Genomic DNA, 24076 nt, shown 5'->3' with positions numbered 1-24076 from the left:
GTTATTCATGCTAAAATTCGACACTTTACGCCGGGGTCTTAACAAAGACTCTAGGGCTGTGTCTAGACTACATGCCTCTGTCGGCAGAGGCATGTAGATTAGACAGATCGGCAGAGGGAAATGAAGCCGCGATTTAAATAATCGCGGCTTCATTTAAATTTAAATGGCTGCCCCGCTCTGTCGATCAGCTGTTTGTCGGCAGAGCGGGGCAGTCTAGACGTTCCCCTGTCGACAGAAAACCCTTTTGTCGTCCACCCCATTATGCCTCGTGGGATGAGGTTTACCGGGGCGGTTGACAAAAGGGTTTTCTGTCGACAGGGGAACATCTAGACTGCCCCGCTCTGCCGACAAACAGCTGATCGGCAGAGCAGGGCAGCCATTTAAATTTAAATGAAGCCGCGATTATTTAAATCGCGGCTTCATTTCCCTCTGCCGATCTGTCTAATCTACATGCCTCTGCCGACAGAGGCATGTAGTCTAGACACAGCCTAGTTATCTTACCCATTACAAAGATAGCTTCCCCAATTATCACCTCTAATATCATTAGCTCACAGACATTTACCTCTCCCCCCCCCTCGCATCCCCCTTCTGTTCTGAAACTTGATTTGTCCTTTTCATATGTGTTCATTTTTTTAATTGTATCCTTTGGTATATCTGGTTGTGACTATTTTCTTCCACTATTTGATCTGAGGAAGTGGGTCTGGCCCATGAAAGCTCATCATCTAATAAACCATCTTGTTAGTCTTTAAAGTGCTAAATAGTCCTGTATTTTGTTTCAGCTACACCAGACTAACACGGCTACATTTCTATCACTATTATTTCTTGGAGCTCCCATTAAGACATTACAGTTCCTCACTACCCCCAATGCAGGACTGTGGCTTAAAGCCCTAATAATATCCTAAATGGTTGAAAGCTGTAAGGAAATAAGCATGGGTATGTCTACACTACCCTGCTAGTTCGAACTAGCGGGGTAATGTAGGCATACCGCACTTGCAAATGAAGCCCGGGATTTGAATTTCCCGGGCTTCATTTGCATAAGCGGGGAGCCGCCATTTTTAAAACCCCGCTGGTTCGAACCCCGTGCAGCGCGGCTACACGGGGCTCGAACTAGGTAGTTCGGACTAGGATTCCTATTTTGAACTACCGGTACACCTCGTGGAACTAGGAATCCTAGTCCGAACTACCTAGTTCGAGCCCCGTGTAGCCGTGCTGCACGGGGTTCGAACCAGCGGGGTTTTAAAAATGGCGGCTCCCCGCTTATGCAAATGAAGCCTGGGAAATTCAAATCCTGGGCTTCATTTGCAAGTGCGGTATGCCTACATTACCCTCCTAGTTCGAACTAGGAGGGTAGTGTAGACATACCCCATGTGAATACAGTGGGAAAATAGCACAATAAAAGTGTAACAATTATGAAATAATTTCCTGGATCATTACGAGGCTTGCTGTCAAATCTACTTTGCAATCAAAGCTCATGTTTGTTTTGGATTATTATTTTCTATTTCTGTCACCTCAGTGGTTTATGGGAAGTACATAAAGAGCTCATAAGCTTCTGACTTTATTTTTTTCTCTGTAGTAAATCATGTTGGAATAATAAATACTCATCTCTTAAAACTGTGACTTTATACTGGCTTTATTGCCTGTGATGTTCTATGTGATCAGATGAGTTTTGTGGTGAAGTTTGTAGAAAGTGTTTAAGCACTCATTTACATGAGGTCAACCATGAGGGTGACATAATCACGCTGCAATATTCATCCCAGTGCAGAGGGACAGCCCAAGACAAGAATTCACACCACTATGTAGGGGTGAATGTCACCAGTTAGAGCTAGTTATGCTCAAGCCTAGCTGAGACTCGTGCTTAAAGGGGCTCCTCTCTACAGCCATGTCTCACACTCTTTTCCCCTGACTACTTCCTCGCAGATGCCACAGCACTCTCATCACAGATCTGGAGCTACTGCAAACTATCTATTCCACTGGAGCCATTGTGGTGAGAAGAGCATGCCTTCCTCCCATCACATCAGGCTGAGCAGAGGCGCATAAGACAGACTTGGTTTTTTAGAGTCACAGTTGCTATTGACCTTTACTCAGGCTAGATTGTAGGGTTACAGTTCAGCTTGTAATGAGTAAAGCTTCTGCAGTTTTGTTTAGGCTTCTGTCTCCCTCGTGGGCAATTTTATTGGTGATGATAAAGAACATTTAACAAAACCAGGTCAAGAATTCTGATTACTACAGTTTATTTTTGTGTTATAACTTGGGATCCCTACCACATTAGGGCTATTTGTGAGTAACTTGGAATCTGGGACTGTACAATTACCAGCATCTTGTATTTTTCACTTCCAGAACATGCTCTTTATTCCCACGAAGACATGTAAATCACTGCCTGTGCTCAAAAAAGAAACAAGGATAGTGATGCTGCTAATCTAAGTGTTTTGTGTATGTGAGAAAGTGATTATATGGTGTCTGCAAGTTGTAATTGAAAGAAAAAGGAATCCTTAATGCTTTGTAACACTTTCAGGCTCTCATCTCTATAATTTTTGCATAGCTGAAGTTGACATACTGTAAAGTCGGTGGGGGCAGCTCTTCCATCGACATTGGGTGGAGTACCAGTATCGATGGGAGCATGCTTGGTGATCGATTTATCAAGTCTAAGCAGACATGATAAATCCACAGCCAGTGACTCAATCACTGCAGCATCAGTCCAGCACATAGTGTAGACAAGGCCTGAGAGATGTCACGTCCAAAGACAATTACAAGATAACGACAGTTCTAGCTGATCTTCAGAATAGTCTGCAAAACTGTTTGAGATGCATAAAAACTTTGCATCCAAGATAGGTGAAACTAAACTCCAGCAAGAGTTTCAACTTGAAATACAATAAAGCTAGCTCCAAATCTGCACAGGATACAGAGTGAGAGGCCTGATATAAAACCACACAGTAGCTTCAGGATAGTGCTTTATATGGACCACTAGTAAAAGAGATCTAGATTTCCAGTTGGTATTAGTCTAAATCTACTGTATCTAGCTACAGAATCAACACTGAAATCTCTGTATCTGTTCTATATACAGAATGGCCTGGGAAGACCATTATATGCACTATAAGTGACTGGCATAGCCCATCAAGTTGGCATCCCTGGCAGGTAACCTACGAGGTTGCTCAGTAACTTCATACTTAACCTCAGGAATAAATGAGGATTGGTATTATTTTAATGGTCAAAAAATGATTTCATTTCTGAGCAACCATTTGCTAACTGTTAAGGAATGGGTGGCTGATTTCTGAAGGAGAGTCTGTTTCAGTTAACCTGGTGGTTTCAACCATGCACAGTCTGTGAAGCTTCTGCAGTTTGCTTATCTTTGATTAGAATACTAGTGTGCTACACCTGTATCAAAACATTCTGATGAGCTGTAATGTATAATAGATGGAAACAACATATAATGAGCTAGCATGGTTAAAAAATATTACCCAGTTTTGTACAAACTAATTCTCACAGGACTCAGTGCAGGCTAGAATCAATTCTGCTTTTTGACACAGTGCAAGCAAGTGAGGCAAAGATGTAAGTTATAAATTGTGCAATGTGCAATTAAAGCATGGATCAGTGGTGCTGAATTATTAGGCAGTCATCAGAGATTACGGAGTAAGAGCTATGCAATAACTTCTTCATCATCATCCACATTACAGTACACGTGACTAAGTGACATTTTGAAGAGAGGGCGGGTGAATGTCTTGAACATATTGTGTGGCTTTGCATGTTTTGAATATAAAAATATTCATCAGATAATGGGAATTCCCAAGATATATATGACAAGCTGCATTAGGTATTTTTCTAGTGAGATTTATTTTCTCCTTGGGGTTCACCAGAATTTCTCTCTGATTAATCTTTTGGTGGGTTTTCCATAATAATAAATTATCAGAGGTCATCTTTTTATAATTCATTATTTGGCGATGTAATAAGGATAGGCTTGTGGTAAAGGCAAATGACTGGGAATCTGGATATTTGAGTTCAATTTCTGGTTCTGCCCCAGACTTTCGGTAGACATTATTTAATCATTCTTGCACCTCAGCTTGCCATCTATGCATTAGAGCTAATCCTGCCTTTCTCCCACCCTCTGTCTGCCTTGTCTAATTAAATTGTAAACATTATGAGGCAAAGATTGTATCTTACCATGTGTTAATACAGTAACTAACATACTGGGATTTTGATCTCAGCTGTGGCTTCTAGGCGGCAATGTAATACTTCAAAATAATAAATAAAAATCATGTTTAGTCTGTTTATGCATAGATTCCAAGGCCAGGCAGGTCCATGGTGATCTTTGTGACAGACCTCCTGAATAAGACTGGCCAGAGAACTTCTCCAAAATAATTCCTGGAGCATTCTTTTGGAGAAGCATCCAGTTCTGATTTTAAAACTGCCAGTGATGAAGAATCCACCTTGATCCTTGGTATATTGTTTTGTTGGCAAAATACCCTCATTATTAAATATTTACACCTTATTTCCAGACTGAATTTGTCAAGCTTCAACTTCCAGCCATTGGATCATGTTCTATCTCTCTAGACTGAAGAGCCCATTAGTAGTATTTGACCTCCATGTTGGTACTTACAGATTGTTTATCAAATCACCCTTAACTTTCTTTAAGCTAAATAGATTGAGCTCCTTGAATCTATCACTGAGGCATGTTTCTAGTTCTTCAATATTTTTTGTGCCTTTTCTGTGTCCACTCCAGCTTGTCAATATCCTTCTTGAATTGTGGATACCAGAACTGGACATATTATTTAAGCAGTGATCTCACCAGTGCCAAATAAAAGAGGTAAAATAACCTCTTTACTTCTACTCAAGATTTCCCTGCTGATGTAACCATTTATTTCATTAGTCATTGTGGCCGTTGTGTTTCCTGTTTATGATTACATTTTGAGACCTATCAATTAACCATCTTTTATTCCATTTAATGTGTGCCATGTTAATTTTATATAATCCCAGTTATTTTTAATCAGACTGTTTGTGATACCAAGTCAAATACCTCACAGAAGTCTCTAAAATGAGTTCTACCACCATAATCAAGCATTTGTAATTTCATAAACAAAGCATAAACCCATGTTGATTGTCATTAAGTATATTACCCTCCTTCGATTCTTTATTAATCCAAATCCTATGTCATCTGCTCCATTATCTTGTCTGATGTTGACATCAGACTAACAGACCTGTAGTTACCCATGTCATCCCATTTGCCCTTTCTGTCTGACTTCTGGAGCTTCCCCAGTGTTCCAAGGTTTATTGGAATTCAGCATTATGAAATGAGGACTCCAACTTGTTCCTGATCACAAGAAATCTGCACAGCAGCTTTTCTAGTTTTCTCTATCCATGTTTTCTGTAAACCAGGTCCATGTATGAAAAATATTTCTGAAATAACTTGATAATTATTGGTGAAGAAAATGAACACATTGCACAATAAACAAGTTGAGATATTTTTGCCACAAGGACTCCTTTTGATGTCTATATGCCAAATGAACCTATTTTTAGAAGTCTACTGCTTATGGCTATTCATCACAAATTAATGAGTAATTAAAATGGCTCTTGGATAGAAAATCATGCAATGTGTCTGATTCTCCACTCTTTTACTTCACTTTTACATCTGTGTCACTCCATTGGTTTCAAAGGAATTACACTAAAGTGAAACTAGTGTAGTGGAGAATCAGGTTGGTAACTTTCAAAGTAAATGCATTTTTTTACTATTCTATTTTTTTAACAAGAGGTATGGCACAATTTGTATTGCCCAAGCTGCCTGCAGTATAATTTGAAATTCTTGTAGCTTGGATATTTTGGTTGTATTACTGCAACTTATGCATTCACCTGCATATGTTTCTTCTGACTTATTTTTTCAGAATGTTTTTCTCAGTATTACTTTTTTTTACATGCCTGACCAAGTGAGTTTTAGTATATGTTCATTAATCATTAAGGATGTTGTGCTAAAAAATAAATCTCCCCTTGATGCATTATTGAAGAGATCTTAAAAGGCAAGTAAGCGTGGCTGAAATTGTAGCAGGAGTTGGTAGAAACCCATTTTTTGCTGTGAAAGAATCTTCCAGCTTTTTATAAGTTGCTCTAGCACCTCCATTTCTTTTGCAGCACAACTTTTAAATTCAGCAGGGCAAAGGCCCTCAGGCTAGGGAAGTATCTTTGCTTTACCCCATGAAATTCTGTTCCAGTTTATCTGAGTTAGGAAGAGTAAAAATTTGCCATTTCCTTTCTCTCACTTGCTTTCCTTAGTAAAGTTTTGATGGCATACTTAAATAATAGTTGAACAAGATCATTCTAAAGGGCTGCATCCATGGTGCTAGCAAATCAATAGCAGCACATACTGCATTGGGGTGCCTGGAAGCTGCTTATTGACAGGTAGTTCAGGGTGAGAGAGTCAAAGTGGGTTCACAAAGGGCCCCAGGGTCCCATCCCAATCTTTTGGGGGGGGATTCTGCATGGGGCAAGAGCTTCCCAAATTAGTAGGATAGGCAGCAGGGGAGAGCAAGAACTGGGTCAGTCTTCAAGCATAACTTTCACCCTCAGTAGTACTTGGTCTCTGCAGATCATCCCCCTCTAGAAGCACCACATGGGGCAGGAGCCCAACACCTTCAGAATACAGCAGGAGGGGAGAGCCAACCTCCCCTTGAAAATCGTCCAGACTCAGAACATAGTGCAAGTAGCCCATTCCCTTTCTGGGATAATAACCTTCTCCTGCTATCTGTTTTAGCTCAAGACCTAAGATGACTGCCTCTTGCACAGTGCTTCAGACTTGTCTACACTAGAAAATTATTTAAAAGTAACTAAATTCGACATAACTCTCAATTTAACAAAATGGAAATACAGTGTCCCCACTATGGGGAAGCATCAACATTAGTCAGAATTATTCTGAAATAGCGCATCTACACTGATTGGAGCCTGTCTCGGACTTAGAACCCTCGGAAGCACTGTGGGAAGGGCGCTAAGAGGGTGGACACTTTCTGTGGTTTCTTGGTCAGGCAAGCTTGGTGGAGTGAAAGAACTCACCTGAAGTGCCTTCTCTGGGTTTGTCTGAGGCCTGGGAGACATACTGGGAGGGGGAAACTGGCTCCAGGGTGAGGAGTAGGTCCTGGCTGGTGGACATGGTCTCCTGGCTGGCCGCCTCCTCCTCCTCTTCTGCCACAACCTTGCCCTCCTGGAAGCTGATGCCGGACTCCACAAGGATGGGTGGGGAGGTGACTGCCCCCCCTCCCAGGGTGGGAGTCAGCTGCTTGAAGTAGTGGCAATCTGCGGTGCCACTCTGGAGAGTCTGCTCTGCTCCATGGCCTTGTGGTAGGCCTGCCAGAGCTTCTTCATCTTCACCGGGACCTGGTCCAGAGTCTGGTCATGGCCTTTGTGGGCCAGGCTGGTGGTGATCCAGCTGTACACGTCTGCATTCCTTTTCCTGGTGCGGAGATCCTGGAGATTGGTCTCCTTCTGCTCTCCCCACCCCTCCCCTCGATCTTGATGAGGTCCAGGATCTCTGCACCTGTTCAGGCTGGAGCTTTCCTGCATCCATGACTGGTGGCAACTGAGGGAGCAGCAGGATTGCTGGCAGCTGGGGGAGGCTCAGAGAGAACATTGGGGTCATTCATGGCTCCAGGGATGCCTCTGTCTTGCACAGTGCTGGCAAAGCTGCCTGTGTGTGATAAGCCCTTCTGCAGCCTGGCGTTTTAAGCTCCACAGGAAAAGGGGAGCAGTAGAGATGCCAGGTATGGCCAGAGCGGTCAGAAGTGCAGCTGTGAGAGGCTTCTGGAGGATGATTATTTTGAATTGGCAGCACTGATTATCGTCCACACTAATTCTATTCTGAAATAACAATTTTGAAATTAGCGTTATTCCCTGAGGAAAGGAGGAGTACAGATTTTAAAATAACCAGCCTGTTATTTTGAAATAATGGGCTTGGTAGTGTGGACGCTCCACTTACTATTGTGAAATAACTCCCTAGTGTAGACCAGTGTAGTAGTGTACACTACTCCCTAGTGTAGATCAGAGATTACACCATAGTGATAATGCATGATAAGGTAGATGATGTAGCTAGACATAAAGAAATTTAATTTTTACCTTTTCCTTAAAAAACAAAAAGCGCATATGTAGGCTAGGATTCTTTTTATCTTCTAGCTTTTGAGTCCTTGGGGTTCATGTTTTCCAACTTTTCTCTGCATTCATGAAGACTAGAGACTTTATACAAGAATTTCAACTTCCATTACAAATATTACATATCACAAGAATTGTGATATTATCAGAATTAGCAACATTGCCATTTGTTTTTGCTTTGCTCCATTTGCAAAACTCTGAAATGAATAACTGCACTGTTAGTTAGATAGGTATATAAAATACTATAATGTCATGTATAAATATCCCATCTCAAATGAGTGCATGTAAGATATAAGGATCATTCTTCCATGTGATTAATAATGGTCTGTGGATCCTAGTTTGCAATCATAAATATTTGGATTCTAAGTCCTAGGCATATATCTTTTAGGAAATATAATGCTGCCACTGATTACAGTGAAATGCTCTTTCAAACAACAGAATTTTCTTTTAAATCCTCTTGCTTTATAGTCAAATATTTATTCCTGCATTTTATATTGTGTGGCAAAGAAAGAAAAAAAATACAGGCAGCGGTGATGTGTTTGCCTACCAGTGGGAACATGACAGAAGTCACTTTAACTATATGAAGCTTTGCAAAAATCTTAATGGTTTTCTTCTTTCTGTTCATAATGATACTATTTCCTGGATTGTTCTTGTGTCAAACACACTGGATCATTCTGCATGATTTCCAGACTGCTTTGCAATGAAATGTAACATTCTGGGAATCCAGTCAAGCAGTAATTTTTAATGTTGAGAAAAGGGCCTGTTTCTGCATAGATGATAGCATGAGAGATATGAAGAGAGAAAAACTGACTTTCTTTGTATCATAACTAGAGCCCTGCAAATCTGTGGATATCCACTTTGTATCCACAGGTATCTGCATCTGCGGATATGGATGTGGGTGTCCACGGCTTATTTTTGTGTATACAGATGTGGATATCTATGGATACAAATTTTGTATCCGTGCAGGGCTCTAAAGAAAACGTAGATGTAATTTGTTTAATGTAGCTTTCTCTTACGTATGTGTATGATGGATTAAGATGCATAGTGTACATAAAGTTCAAATCTAGGTGCAATGTGTGGGTCATATCTCTGGCATTTCAGCATTAAATATGTAAAGCCACAGATTGGCATATAGAGGGATTTTGAGTTCTGTGAATGTAAGCACAAAACCCCACTATAATCATAATAAAACACCTTATTTGTCAAAGTTCAGTTTCTACCAATTATTTTAGATGTGTTATTATGCTTATACAACACTTATCTAAAATGTATACTGATAGAAATTATCATAGAAGGGAGATTAGGTTTGGAAAAGAAATAACATTTTGTAGTTGAAAAATGATAAATCATGTCAAAATTTTAACTATAAATTGTGATCAAGTTTTCTTGATGATGGCATTTTATACACAATGAAAGAGATTAAAATAATTTTTTGTTACAGCACTTCCAGAATGAGATTTGATAAATGGAGTCCTACCAGGAACTACTTTGGCCTTACATATCTAAGGAAACACAAAATATTTGCATGGACCAACAAAGAATTGTGTATTCATTAGTTTACTCTCACAGGAATTTTTGCATGCAACCCATTTAGAATTTGGGCCTATTAAAATTAGAACTCATATTGTGAGACAGTTCCAAACTCTAGCCCTCAGCGTGCTATAGTCACATACAATACATTTTTTTAAAAATCCAACTTTTGCAGGTATTCCTTCTGCAGTGTCTGTCGTAACTGATGGCAAATGGCTTTAGCAATAGCAGATACCATCAAATAAGCATGTATATTGGAAATAAGAGTTTGCATAAATTAGAGCAGTTATCAGCACAAATTTGTACGTGCTGATTTGAAGAAATAAATTATGCTGCATGAGAGGAGAATAGATGTCACTGGGTCAAGGGCCTCTCCTTCAATCTGCTTCACTGTCTACTTCTGAGTAGTGGCCATGCAAATCGGAAGCCACAGTGAATTTCTAGCAGACTATTACTTTAGTGCAATTTCACTCAGAGAGAGCATTCTAACATAATAATAATACTACTTAGGAATTTTAGGCTCTTAACAAACTCATTATCCCCTCATTTCCAACCAAAGTAGTGGGACTTGATACAAGGGGCTCCCACAGAGGTGGGTGGCAACAGAAGTTTATTCTCATAAGTTATACCGACAATTTAATTAGACACCCATGGCTGGCCTCTCCAAGCTGACTTGTGTTCATGGGGCTCAGGCTAAGGGGCTATTTAATCGCAGTGTAAACATTCAGGCCTGGACTGGAACATGGACTCTAGGACCCTGTGAGATAGGAGGATTCCAGAGCTTGGGCTATACCAGTGATGGGCAACCTGTAGCCCATGGGCTGCATGTGGCTCATCTTGGTTCTGCGTGTGGCCCATGAGACATTTTGTTTACAGCTGCCCATTGCCATGAGCAGTGTTGCCAGATTCTGCTGGTTTTTATTCACCAGTGGGTTTTCCTATCGGTACTACTGAAGTGACACACACATGTAAAGCAAGGATGTGTGAAGAGACGTGTATGTTGATAGCACAGAATGTTGACTGTGAGAGCCATGTGCTCAATCTGCATCCAATCAAAGCGCTGGATGCAGTTGGCACACACCGCAAATTCTAGCTACGCAAGCGCAGTTAGGAAAGCTACCCTTTCCCAAGAGACCATCTTGGTTATGACAATCATGCAGCCCAGGTTGCCTATCACCGGTCTACACTGTAATTAAAAAGCCCCTTAGTTTGAGCCTGGCAGCCTGGGTCAGCTGGCATGGGCCATCTGCAGATGTCTAACTGCAATGTAGCCATACCCATAGACTTCAGAGTGGCACTGAAACTACTACACTGGTTCCACTAGGTTTACATTAGCATCTACAGTGCTTTGACTCCAACCTCTCTCCAATGGGCAACGTCCTAGATGTAACAGCCAGTCCCACATCTCATCTTCCCCACCCTTGCCCCACATTCTCCCTGTGCAGTGAGCATCTGTGGAATGAGGTTCATTGAAGGGTTCCTAATAACGTGTTTCCCCTGCTTCTGCCCCTTCTCTCCCTTCCCTATGTGTGTGTCTAAATGAATACTGTGGTGAGGGCCTTGTGAGAAGAGAATTATCCAAAATTGACAGATGGCAGAACTGAGGCTCAGAAGTCAAGCAATTTGCTGAAGGTTACTCAGGAAGGCTACGTCTACACTGGCCCCTTTTCCGAAAGGGGCATGCTAATTTTACAGGTCGTAATAGGGAAATCCACTGGGGATTTAAATATCCCCCGCGGCATTTAAATAAAAATGTCTGCCGCTTTTTTCCGGCTTTTAGAAAAGCTGGAAAAGAGCGTCTACACTGGCCCCGATCCTCCAGAAAAAAGCCCTTTTCCGGAGGATCTCTTATTCCTACTTCAAAGGAATATTTCCTTCAAAGTAGGAATAAGAGATCCTCCGGAAAAGGGCTTTTTTCCGGAGGATCGGGGCCAGTGTAGACGCTCTTTTCCGGCTTTTCTAAAAGCCGGAAAAAAGCGGCGGACATTTTTATTTAAATGCTGCGGGGGATATTTAAATCCCCCGCGGATTTCCCTATTACGACCTGTAAAATTAGCATGCCCCTTTCGGAAAAGGGGCCAGTGTAGACGTAGCCGAAGTGGTTGGCAGCACTAGGATAGACTGTATATACACAGTCTCCTAATAGTGTGTTTTAACTGGAAAACTTTCTCCCTCTGTAATCTTTATAGTAACTCCTTCTTAGCATATCTGCTGCCTTACAAACATTTAGATTTTTCTGAATTTTTTTACATTTTAAGTCCAAGAAGTTACTATTACGATAATCTGCTCTAACCCCCTGCATAACATAGGGCACAGTCAGACTCAATGGTTTCTTCATCTAGCTCAACAACTAAAAACAAGGAGCCTGGTGGTTCCTTAAAAATTAACAATTTTACTATGGCATAAGCTTTCGTGAGTGACAACTCATTTTGTCAGATGCATGAAGTGAAAAAGAAAGAAACAGATAGTAGGGGTACAGAGATGGGAGTATTACCTCAGACCTAATTTAGTCAGCGTGGATGTGGATAAGAAGGTGAGAATACCTAAACAGGAAAATTACTTACTGTAATGAGAACTAGTCACTATTCAGACCTATTCTCATGGTGTCAAATTTGCATATGAATTCCAGCTCAGCAGTTTCAAGTTGCAGTCTGTTTCTGAAGGCTTTTTGCTTGAGGATGGCAACTTTCAAGTCTGAAACTGTGTGTCCAGGGATCTTAAAGTGTTCTCCCTCTGATTTTTGTATGTTACCATTTCTTAATGTCTCATTTGTGTCTATGTATTCTATTGCGTAGAGAGTGGTTTGGCCAATGTACATGGCAGAGGGACTAATCTACCGTAGTAACTTCTGTCTGCCAAACTCTGGTAGGTTTTGGTTGTTGTTGACTTTTCCTGCAACATTTCCTGTATTGATGTTACAAAAACAGCTGGCTTTCAGAGGTCATGAGTGTTTTAGATAAGGGAATGATCCCATTGAAATCAAAAGAAATGCACCCATTGAGTTCAGTGTTTGCAGTTTCGTGATCCCAGTCTCTTTGTAGCTTATTTTTTAATGACTTTTATGCTCTTTGCACTGCAATCTCTGTGGTTGAAATCTTGGTCTGATTTTTAAGTCAGTGGCAAAACTCCCATTGACTTCAAGAGAGACAGGATTTCACCGTGTGATTTTATCTTTGCCCTAAAGAAGTGGGCTATGCCCACGAAAGCTCATGATACCATCTATATGTTTTACTTTAAAGACTAACAAGATGGTTTAATAGGTGATGAGCTTAGTTTAATAGGTCTATTAAACCATTTTGTTAGTCTTTAAAGTGCTACATAGTTTTTCCTTTTGTTTTTGCAAGATCAGACTAACACGGCTACTTCTTCATTACTATCTATATGTTCTGTTAGTCTTTAAACTAACTATTTGTTGTTTTTTAATTTTTTCCTGCTAGAGATTAACTCGGCTACCCGCTGAACCCAATTTTTGCTATTGTGAACAACAAAACTCCCATTTGATTTATTGGGAGTCATGTGTTCAGAGGGCTTGCAGCAATTTATAAAGTTTATCACTGAACAGATCAAGCACTTAAGGTGTCATGAAACTGCTGTAAGAGGAATGATGAAATTGAGCCATCATCATTTTCAAATGGTTTTGAATGCATTTGCTATGTTGTTCGTCTGCATGATCCTAACTGTTTCCTAAATACTGCAGCCATCCATACTATTTCTTTACAACCTACAGCAAGCAGGTCAGTTACTTATCTCCACCCTGAAGAGTTGATTTTCCTTGAAAGGGTAATTTTTGGTCCCTCTCTCATTGTCTCAGTCAATGCTACCATTCAGGAATCTAGGCCCCTCCTTTGCACAGTGAATCCTTCCACTTATTCTTACTGGATGAGTTTGACATTCATAGGGGCGGGGGCCAAATTTATCAGAGAAAGCAGAGTTTGGCCCACTGTTCTGAGTAAATCAATCTTTTGAACAGGGCAACATTATAAGCAAATCTAAACCACAAACACCGAATTTACACTTTTTTATTTCCATCTTCCAATTCACTTATATACCCCAAAGAACTCCAACTGATTAATTTCACAGCTGTTTTGGCTATCAATAGCATACTGACTTTCCTTTCATTGCACACAACAAAAAGTCTTGCAAAAAAGTACATTGTGTTCTTGGTCAAAGTGTCCAGAATCTTACCTATAGCCATTTCCAGTGAGGCCAGGCTGACCAGCATTGTGTTCCCTGAATCCTTTGTTGGATTTTTTCGCAAATAAGGGATCTAATTTTGCCACTCACCCGTCTCTGTTACTTCTTCACTTGTTCCTGGCAAAGCCTCTTCTCTATGCTTTACTGTATTTGTCAGCATTCTGGAGGAGTAATTCATCATAACCAGTATGATAATTTTTCATAGTTCCAGTTGTTCAATGACTCTGTTCAGAAACATTTGTGAGCTGTTTAAACTTTTCACTTTGCCAGGGGAAAAAAGAGCATTCATCTCTCCCAACATGTGACTTTCATCTTCTTTTGACACAATTGCTTTTGGTTGCTGAGTGGTGTTTGAGGTTGAATAAGCTCATCACAGGGGTTTATTCATCACAGGGGTTTATTCTAGATCTTAGAGTATGTGTTATGGCAGCAGTCCATTTAAATGAGAACCATTAGAATAAAATGCACGCTGGGTACTACCTCTCCCTCAGAGACCATAGGTAGGAGCAGAATCAAAGGGTGATTGGGAAAATAGGTGCCAGGATTGAGAGTGCCACATAGTCACTGAGGACTAAAAGCATAGGCATTTGACAAATGCTACTGTTAATGTAGCTACAGAGATGGTCCAAGTGCTGCCAGGCAGGTTTGAGAGAGGCAGGTAAGTTCTGTGAGATAGGATACATCACAAAGTGGTAAAATATCACTATTTGGGGTGGAGTTCAGGAAAGAGTTGTGAAACGGTGTCTCCTAATGTAAGACGGACAAATGATGTGACCGGAGACAAGGAGCCAAATATATCACTTTGGAGATCCGCGATTGGTAAGCCCAGATATAGTAGGAAGTGCAGAGCAAGAGGGAAACTTTTCAGTATCTCTTGCAAAAAGCTGGCAAGAAGATTCTGGTCTCCATTTGTAACTATTGAACATTACAATGGAAATAAGAACAAACATAGAATCACAGAATCATAGAATACTAGGACTGGAAGGGACCTTGAGAGGTCATCGAGTCCAGTCCCCTGCCCTCATGGCAGGACCAAATACTGATAGACATTTATCTAACCTACTCTTAAATATCTACACAGATGGAGATTCCACAACCTCCCTGGGCAGTTTATTCCAGTGTTTGACTACCCTGACAGTTAGGAACTTTTTCCTAATGTCCAACCTAAACCTCCCTTGCTGCAGTTTAAGCCCATTGCTTCTTCTTCTATCCCCAGAGGCCAAGATGAGCAAGTTTTCTCCCTCCTCCTTATGACACCCTTTTAGATACCTGAAAACTGCTATCATGTCCCTCCTCAGTCTTCTCTTTTCTAAACTAAATAAACCCAATTCTTTCAGCCTTCCTTCATGGGTCATGTTCTCTAGACCTTTAATCATTCTCGTTGCTCTTCTCTGGACCCTCTCCAATTTCTCCACATCTTTCTTGAAATGCGGTGCCCACAACTGGACACAATACTCCAAGGCTGTGTCTAGACTGGCAAGTTTTTCCACAAAATCATCTGCTTTTGCAGAAAAACTTGCCAGCTGTCTACACTGGCCACTTGAATTTCTGCAAAAGCACTGACGATCTCATGTAAGATTGTCAGTGCTTTTGCGGAAATACTATGCTGCTCCTGTTTGAGCAAAAGTATTTTTCCGAAAAACTTTTGCGCAAAAGGGCCAGTGTAGACAGCAGAGATTTGTTTTCCGCAAAAAAGCCCCGATCGCGAAAATGGCGATCGGGGCTTTTTTGCGGAAAAGCGCGTCTAGATTGGCCACGGGCGCTTTTCCGCAAAAAATGCTTTTGCGGAAAAGCGTCCTGCCAATCTAGACATGCTTTTCCGAAAATGCTTTTAACGGAAAACTTTTCCGTTAAAAGCATTTCCGGAAAATCATGCCGGTGTAGACGTAGCCCAACTGAGGCCTAACTAGTGCAGAGTAGAGCGGAAGAATGACTTCTCGTGTCTTGCTCACAACACAGCTGTTAATGCATCCCAGAATCACGTTAGCTTTTTTTACATCAGCATCACACTGCTGATTCATATTCAGCTTATGGTTCACTATAACCCCTAGATCCCTTTCTTCCATACTCCATCCTAGACAGTCGCTTCCTATTCTGTATGTGTGAAACTGATTGTTCCTTCCTAAGTGGACACTTTGCATTTGTCTTTATTAAACTTCATCCTGTTTACCTCAGACCATTTCTCCAATTTGTCCAGATCATTTTGAATTATTACCCTATCCTCCAGATTAATCGCAACCCCTGCCAGATTGATATCATCTGCAAACTTAATAAGCGTACTTTCTATGTCAATATCTAAATTGTTGATGAAGATATTGAACAGAGCCGGTCCCAAAACAGACTCCTGCGGAACCCCACTTGTTATACCTTTCCAGCAGGATTGTGAACCATTAATAACTACTCTCTGAGTACGGTTATCCAGCCAGTTATGCACCCACTTTATAGTAGCCCCATCTAAGTTGTATTTGCCTAGTTTTTTTATAAGAATATAATGCGAGACCATATCAAACGCCTTACTAAAGTCTAGGTATACCACATCCACTGCTTCTCCCTTGTTCACAAGACTCGTTGTCCTATCAAAGAAAGCTATCAGATTGGTTTGACATGATTTGTTCTTTACAAATCCATGCTGGCTGTTCCCTATCACCTTGCCACCTTCCAAGTGTTTACAGATGAGTTCCTTAATTACTTGCTCCATTATCTTCCCTGGCACAGAAGTTAAACTAACTGGTTTGTAGTTTCCTGGGTTGTTCTTATTTCCATTTTTATAAATGGGCACTGTATTTGCCCTTTTCCAGTCTTCTGGAATCTCTCCTGTCTCTCATGATTTTCCAAAGATGATAGCTAGAGGCTCAGATACCTCCTCTATCAGCTCCTTGAGTATTCTAGGATGCATTTCATCAGGCCCTGGTGACTTGCAGGCATTTAACTTTTCTAGGTGATTTTTAACTTGTTCTTTTCTTATTGAATCTTCTAAACCTCCCCCCTTCTCACTAGCATTCACTATGTTAGGCATTCCTTCAGACTTCTCGGTGAAGACCAACACAAAAAAGTCATTAAGCATCTCTGCCATTTCCAGGTTTCCTGTTACTATTTCTCCCTCCTTACTGACCAGTGGGCCTACTCTGTCCTTGGTCTTCCTCTTGCTTCTAATGTATTTATAAAAAGTCTTCTTGTTTCCCTATCTAGGAACATAAGAATGTCCATACTGGGTCATGTCAATTGTCCATCTAGCCCTGTATCCTATCATTCAACAGTGGCTAATGCCAAGGCTTCAGAGGGAGTTAACAGTATAATCATCAAGTGATCCATTTTTTGTTGTTCAATCCAAGCTTTGAGCACTTGGAGGCTAGAGATGCTCAAAGCACAGGATTGCATCCCTGACCATCTTGGCTAATTATTATTGATGGATCAATCTTCTTTGAACTTATCTAGTTATTTTTTAACCCTGTTACACTTCTGGTCTTCACAACATCCTCTGGCAATGAGTTCTGCAGGTTGATGGCGCATAGCATGAAAAAAATATTTCCTTTTTTTTGTATTAAAGTGTTAGCCTATGAATTTCATTGGTTGACCCCTGGTATTTGTGTTATGAGAAGCAGTAAATAACACTTCCATGTTCACTTTATCCACACCATTCAGGATTTATATACTCTATGATATTCCTTCTTAGTCATCTCTTTTCCAAGCTTTAAAAATCCAAATCTTTTAAATCTCTCCTTATATGGAAGCTATTCTATATCCCGCATTATTTTTTATGCCCTTCTCTTTAGCATTCCAGTTCTAATATTTTTTTGAGATGGGCAACCAGAACTGCATGCAGTATTCAAGGTATGGGTATGGCATATCTTGGTATAATGGTATTAATTATATTTTGTTTTATTATCTATCCCTTTCCTAATGCTTCCTAACATCGTTAGGTGTTCTTTTTTTTTCTTCTTCTGTTGCACAGAGTGCATGTTTTCAGAGAACACAGTGACTCTAAGTTCTCTTTTTGGGCTTGTCAATAGCTAATTTAAATCCTATCATTTTGTATGTATAGTTGAGATTGTTTTCCAAAGTGCATTACTTTGCATTTATCATCAATGAATTTGATTTGCCATTTTGTTGCCAAGTTTAATGAGATTCCTTTGTAACACTTTACAGCTTTGGACTTAACTATCTTGAGTAATTTTGTATTGTCTACAAATTTTACCACTTCACTGTTTATCCTTTTTACAGATTAATACATTGCATAGCTCTAGAACAGATCCCTAGGAGACACCACTTTTTTACCTCTCTCCATTCTGAAAACTGATCATTTATTCCTACCCTTTGTTTCCTATCTTTTAACCAGTTACCAATCCATGAGAGGAAAATTAAACCCGGTTCCTGTCAGGTGAGGCCTGAGGTTAGGGTTGCCACCTCTGAGGTACAAAAATCCAGGACATCTGGGATGATCCTGAGCCAATAAAACTGGACAGCTTGCAGAGTGTACTGAGCACCTTACAGTTTTCCCAGGACCACTACCTCAAAAAAGGGACAATCGTTGGAAAACCTGGACAGGTGGCAAACTTACCTAAGGTATGTCATGAGTAGAGATAATCAAAGGTGTCACTTCATACTTGATAAGTAGAAATAGTGTATTATGGCAAAATGTAAAATAAATAAAATAAAATAAAGGATAAGGGGAAGAGGATAAAAAAGGGGTCAGGGAAATCAGAGAAAGAAGGTGAGAAAATTCCATGGAAGATTCTGAAAAACGATTTTTTTTTGGTCCCTCTGAAATATTTGCAGAAAATTCTCACTCTTTTGGTTATTTCAAATAAAGATACTTTTCTAAAGCTAGATTTTTTTTAAATATGAACATTTTATATGATAGTTGAAAAAGCTGGAAAACAATTTCATTGAACTTTTGAATGTTTGAACAATTTTTTACTTGTTTTAGTTTTTTTCATTAAAAAGTCAATATTTGACAACAGATGTCTCACAGCTACCACAGTTAATTCTTATTTTGGAAAACTTTAGTAGTTCAGATTCCACTTTATACTAACTGCTGGAAAATGCTGAATGTAATTATGACAATGGCATATTGCATTTTATTTATTTTCTAAACAAATTCTTCACACTTTTTTGAAAGCATGAAACTCTAAGCACCTGAAAAGGACTAATGTGGCACTTGTGAACATTTATTTCATACACCTGCTATAGAGTCTCCACAATAAAGAGTTTAAAACTTGGCATTTGGCACTATCCCTTTAAAAGGAAATGCACTTTGTCTGCAGTGAACCTAGTTACAGTTGCACTAGTTTCTAATTATTTGTAGTGGGATATTTAAATACCTTGATTTGCTATATAATTACATGTTGCAAATTAGAATGTCTTACTTGCCTATGGATTTTGTTTCTCTGTGTACTGTAAATGTAGGAAGAATTTAAGAATAAAACAAAACCTGCAAACTATCTTGTCTAGGTAATAACATGATTAAAAGGGGATTAGTTCCTGCCTGTTTTTAAAACAAGTAAAGGAGAACTGTGTTTCTGGGAAGCAGGTTTTTTTCTAAGAGTGTATTATTCTACTGTGGTGTTTGGCTGTTCTGCTGTGAGGAGATTTTGGCATCGGCTTGAATACTAAATTCTTTAATCAGTCGTTTAACACACAAATGAGTACACCAGAGGTTTTTTCGATTAAAATATGTATTGACATTCCATCAATTTACAAATAACCAAACACATAAAGCTTGTGTATAAAATGGAATCTACTAGTAGTTGTGCTAGTCTAAAATAGTATTGGTATGACGTGAAATATGAGTGCGTCAGAGTCGAAAGAAACAATAAAATGTGTAAATAGATAAGTATTGTGTAACTGGATGATTAATTTAGTGAATGTCATTTTTAAATGAAATGAACAAAAACTTGTATTTATCAGTGTTAGAGACCAAAGGCTAGCTTATGATTATTCTTGGATAACAGGGAGTATTTACCTGCACTGCCCCAGGAACAGAATAGGAAGAAACTGATTTGAACAGTTGCAGTTCTTTCCCTGGTTTATTCTTCCTGGTCTATACCAACCAGTAACAGGACATTGTTCAGAAGTAGAATGTGAATGACCATTTAAAGGCTTTTTTTACTCAAAATGGGACACAGTGTTTCCATTGAAATAGTAAGAATGTTAGGTCCTGTCCGCTAGTCAGCAGTGAAGTAGTTAAGTATCACGACCGTCGGGCATTGGAAATGTAAGGGAGCAATTTTGTACAAACAGGAAGCATTCTGAATGTTTTAGGAATGAGGAAAAAACCTAGTTATAGCAAATTTGGACAGGAGCTTGTTTGCATTTTATCTCTACTGATTAAAAGCCCCTGCTCCTCTCTCCCCCGGTAAACAATAAATGTAAACTTGTAGGCTGCAGATACCAATCATAGCATTAACAAGTGGTGTAACATGGTCTTTGTGCTGCTAATAGATAGTTGGATGTTCTTGTGCCACAGTTCATCAGATAAGTTGAGGAGATTGCAAGCTGGAGAGAAATTCAGCAGTAATTTATTATACCTGAAGCGGACTGCTTTGCAGGCACAAGCTTCCTGCTTTAGTGGCTCGCTGCAGTCAGAGAGAAATAATGGCGTTTAGGCAGTGCTAAATAAAGTTGTCTATCTTGAATCTTTTCCTGTTTGAAGTCTAACATTCTGCTCTAATACAAGATACCATAATAGTTTACTATATCACTGTCATACACTCTATTAGTCAAAGTCTTTTATTCATTGCCCTCATCTGCACTTGCTGCTCTGACAAGGATTAGCTTGCCCAGACACTCAGAAATTAAATACAATATCCAGCTTTTATGGCATTTCAAGATGGGAGATGCCAACATCAATTCTATTTTGGAGAGATGGCTATGGAAGTTTAATTAGCATTCTTTGCTTAATGTGTACAGCTTGTTCTGTTAACTTAGACTGCATTATTTGTTTTGGTACATATTCATTCTGGTAACAAGTAATTTACAATTGAGCCTTTATAGTCTACCAGTTTAATTCCACCCTCCCCCTGGTTGGGAGCCAGTTAATTACCTCCTCAGGTGTAAAGCACAACTGAGCACTTTCGCTAGCCTTGCTGTGGATGGGAGCTAAGCCCTGTCACAATACTCAATAACTTTTATGCATTGATTATGGGATTTTGAAGAATTGTACCACTTACAGCATCTATAACCTGGTGATGACTACCTGATAATGTGCTCAGCTACCTGATAATGAAGTTTTTCTAGCCTCCTCCAGAAGTTAGGTTTTTGCTACATTCATACAACCCCATGTAGCATAATTCACCTGAGCAAATTGAAACTCAATTTGAATAACTTTTCCAAAGGCATTAAATGCCATATACTTGTCATCATCTCTTTTTTGATGCTGTGTAATCCATGAGTAGTTGGGAAATCTGTACATAGATTTCCCAGAACAGAAATGTATCCTACATTTTTTTCCCCTTGGTAATGTAAGCCTATGAGTGGCTGGAGTGATTGGATACTGTTCGTAAAGTCTGCCAGAGCATCTTAAAACACTGAAAACATTTTTTACAGTTAGGAGGAAGGGTCTTATCCGCATAAATGAATAAAATATAACGTAACAGCTAGGGCTAAGTAGGTCCCAAATTTTCCTAACCAGTATAAAGTATATAGTTGCATTATCAATTATATTGAGTAGGTTTCTTCCAATTTTGGTCAAAATTAAATTATGGTTTTCTAAATTTATGGCAATTTTTGTGATTTTTATTTGATTTTTTTCACATGGGATGCCTAGTAATGTTTAAACATTACATGATATGGGAAAACTGCACCACTTCTAGCATCTACATCCATCTAGATGACCATCTGGCATGTGTCTACATGAGGTAGCAATGAAATTTTCCTCACTGATGAATTACCCCTTAATGCCCAAAATGAGTCTAGACTGGTAGATATAGGCTGATCACAATTCAGATCCCTCTTATTTCAGGAGTAGTCGGTGGTCTGTATTAAAAGATGTTGTTTCCCTTTTCTAGTAATCAAATGTCTCCATCACAAGAAAAATCACACCTAGAACTCATTGTCAGCCTTTTTTTGAAGCGGGACCAAAGATAACTATTTAGCTGGTGATTTCCCCATTTAAATCAACTGTGTTATGATAATTTATATCATTTGAAGTCCCAGTCCTTGTACACTTAGCTACCCTAACAAGCTCAAATGTGGTCTGCGTTGTCTGTCTACATCAGCACTGAGACACACTGGTAAAGCAGTGTGGGGCAGCTTATGCTGCCGTTCTTATAATTTTTTTGTGGCTATGCATAGGACTTTTGTTTCCAGGGCTGTCACTCTGGTTCCTTTCTCTAGAATTAAATGCACACATTAAATTCAAAATGAAAATCAGGCAAATAAAAAAACCCTCCTAGGAATGTAGATTCTCACAGCAATTTTAATTAAGCCGTTTCCTATATGTATAATATTTCATATTGCTATTATTTTAGTTTTTATTGAGAATTATTGGTGTGTATGGTGAATAAACACAGAACAAAAATCTAGTTGCAGCCCAAAGGATCCTTCCAATCTAAAGACCCACAGATTAAAGGGTCAACTGAAGTTGTTTGTAACTTCAGACATTTCTGTAAATCAAGTCCCAAGTCTCTTAAGTTGAACATCATGATTTTGTGGACATTTTTTAAACTGTAGGCCCCCTAATCTCTGTAAAATAGGTATAGTAATATGTATCTACTTGGAGTTTGAAATAAGGCTTCCTTTATTAATGTTTAGAAAGATCTTTCTGATGCTCAGAGGCATTCCTATTTATAAGTGTGTGGTAAATCTTCTTATTCTTCCTTGAGAGACATCCCTGTGGGTGTTCCACAGCGGGTGTTCGTGTGTCCCAGTGTCACAGACTGGATTCTTCACAGCAGTGCCTGGGGTGACTGTGCCTGCACAACAAGCTGGGTGCACGAGCACCACATGGCGCAGCCGCGCATGTGCAGCCACCCTCCCCTTATTTCCTTCTTACCATCCCCTGTTTAAGACAGAGCTCTTCACTCAGCATTGTTCTATGTAGATAAGTAGTTCATTTTCACCCTTTTCTCGTGCTTCCTTTCATTGGTCTCATCCAGGTTTGTTCCCCCTCTCCAAAAAAAAACCCCTAAAAAATAAAAAACTGGTATCCAATTTGTTTCCCCCCATTGCTCCAGTTTTGCCCTGTTCGGACAGAAATGCTTGGATCACCAAGATTTAAATGCTGTTCTACCCGAAATGATGCAATTTCTGTCTCCGACAGACACTCCAAGCATGTTAAATGCCTAGGCAAGAGTCATGTGCAGAAGAATTGCCACCATTGTGCTAAGCTTAAGGTGTGTTCATAAAGGGACAGAGATCTCCACCATAAGATACTTTAAAAAGCCCAGCACCCTGCCTCCAATCGGGTACTCAATAGCCTGAAAAACAGAAATCTGACAAAGGGAAAAAATTTGCCAAGAATGCATCGCCTCTCTTCATAAATCACCTCATAAAACTCCAGTCATCTGAAGAAGTGGGTTGTGCCCACGAAAGCTCATGATACCATCTACATGTTTTGTTAGTCTATAAAGTGCTACCAGACCATTTGTTGTTTTTTAAGTTTAACCTGTACAGACTAATGCGGCTACCCCCTGAAGCTCAGAAATCACAGTCGCCCAAGTGGTGCATAACTGAGAAATCAGCACTGAGAGTTGAGACTGCTCCATGTCTCAGCATCGCTAAACAGTGTGCACTAAAAACCCTCACTGAGGATAGAGGCCAGAACATGCCTTCCTTGAGAAGTTCAGGGCCCATTGTGGGACCAAAGAAACCAAAGGCAGACTCATCAGCACTAAGACTACTTCACTCAGCACATCACCCCTCCACCCCAGTCTCCATCTCCTCAGAGGCTTCAGGAGGATGCAACACATCAGCAAACCTGTGAATCAGGACCAGCTACATCTCCTGACACCAACTCATCATCCTCTCCAGACGAAGCAGGGCCACAAACTCCAGTGGTGGCCGACAACTTTACATCTTTCCAGGACCTTTATAAAAGAGCAGCAGCAGATTTGAATATTGCCGTGGAGAAAGTCTGAGATCCAGCATGAGCTTACCAACATCCTACAGGCTACCCCTTCAGCAAAGATCACACTCCCCATAAATCCTGCTATCATGGGCCCTGCAAAAACGATTTGGCAGACCCCTGCAATCATACCACCCACTTTCAAAAGGGCTGATAAGAAATACTGCAATC

General features: G+C 40.0%; 1 protein-coding gene across 1 annotated transcript in view; it reads left to right on the top strand.

The window, feature by feature from the left end:
* The window catches only part of HECW1 (HECT, C2 and WW domain containing E3 ubiquitin protein ligase 1), a 334425-nt gene that overhangs the window by 49088 nt on the left and 261261 nt on the right, over positions 1-24076 (top strand). The window contains exon 2 of the mRNA XM_014574083.4: positions 18179-18405. The gene's annotated coding sequence lies outside the window, so the exon portion shown is untranslated. The remainder of the gene's footprint in view (positions 1-18178; positions 18406-24076) is intronic.

Source organism: Pelodiscus sinensis, chromosome 2, assembly GCF_052426305.1.
Source record: "Pelodiscus sinensis isolate ZL-2025 chromosome 2, ASM5242630v1, whole genome shotgun sequence".
NCBI classification, from domain to species: Eukaryota; Metazoa; Chordata; order Testudines; family Trionychidae; genus Pelodiscus; species Pelodiscus sinensis.
The sequence above is the reverse complement of the archived record's forward strand: the minus strand, read 5'-3'. Positions and strand labels throughout refer to the sequence as shown.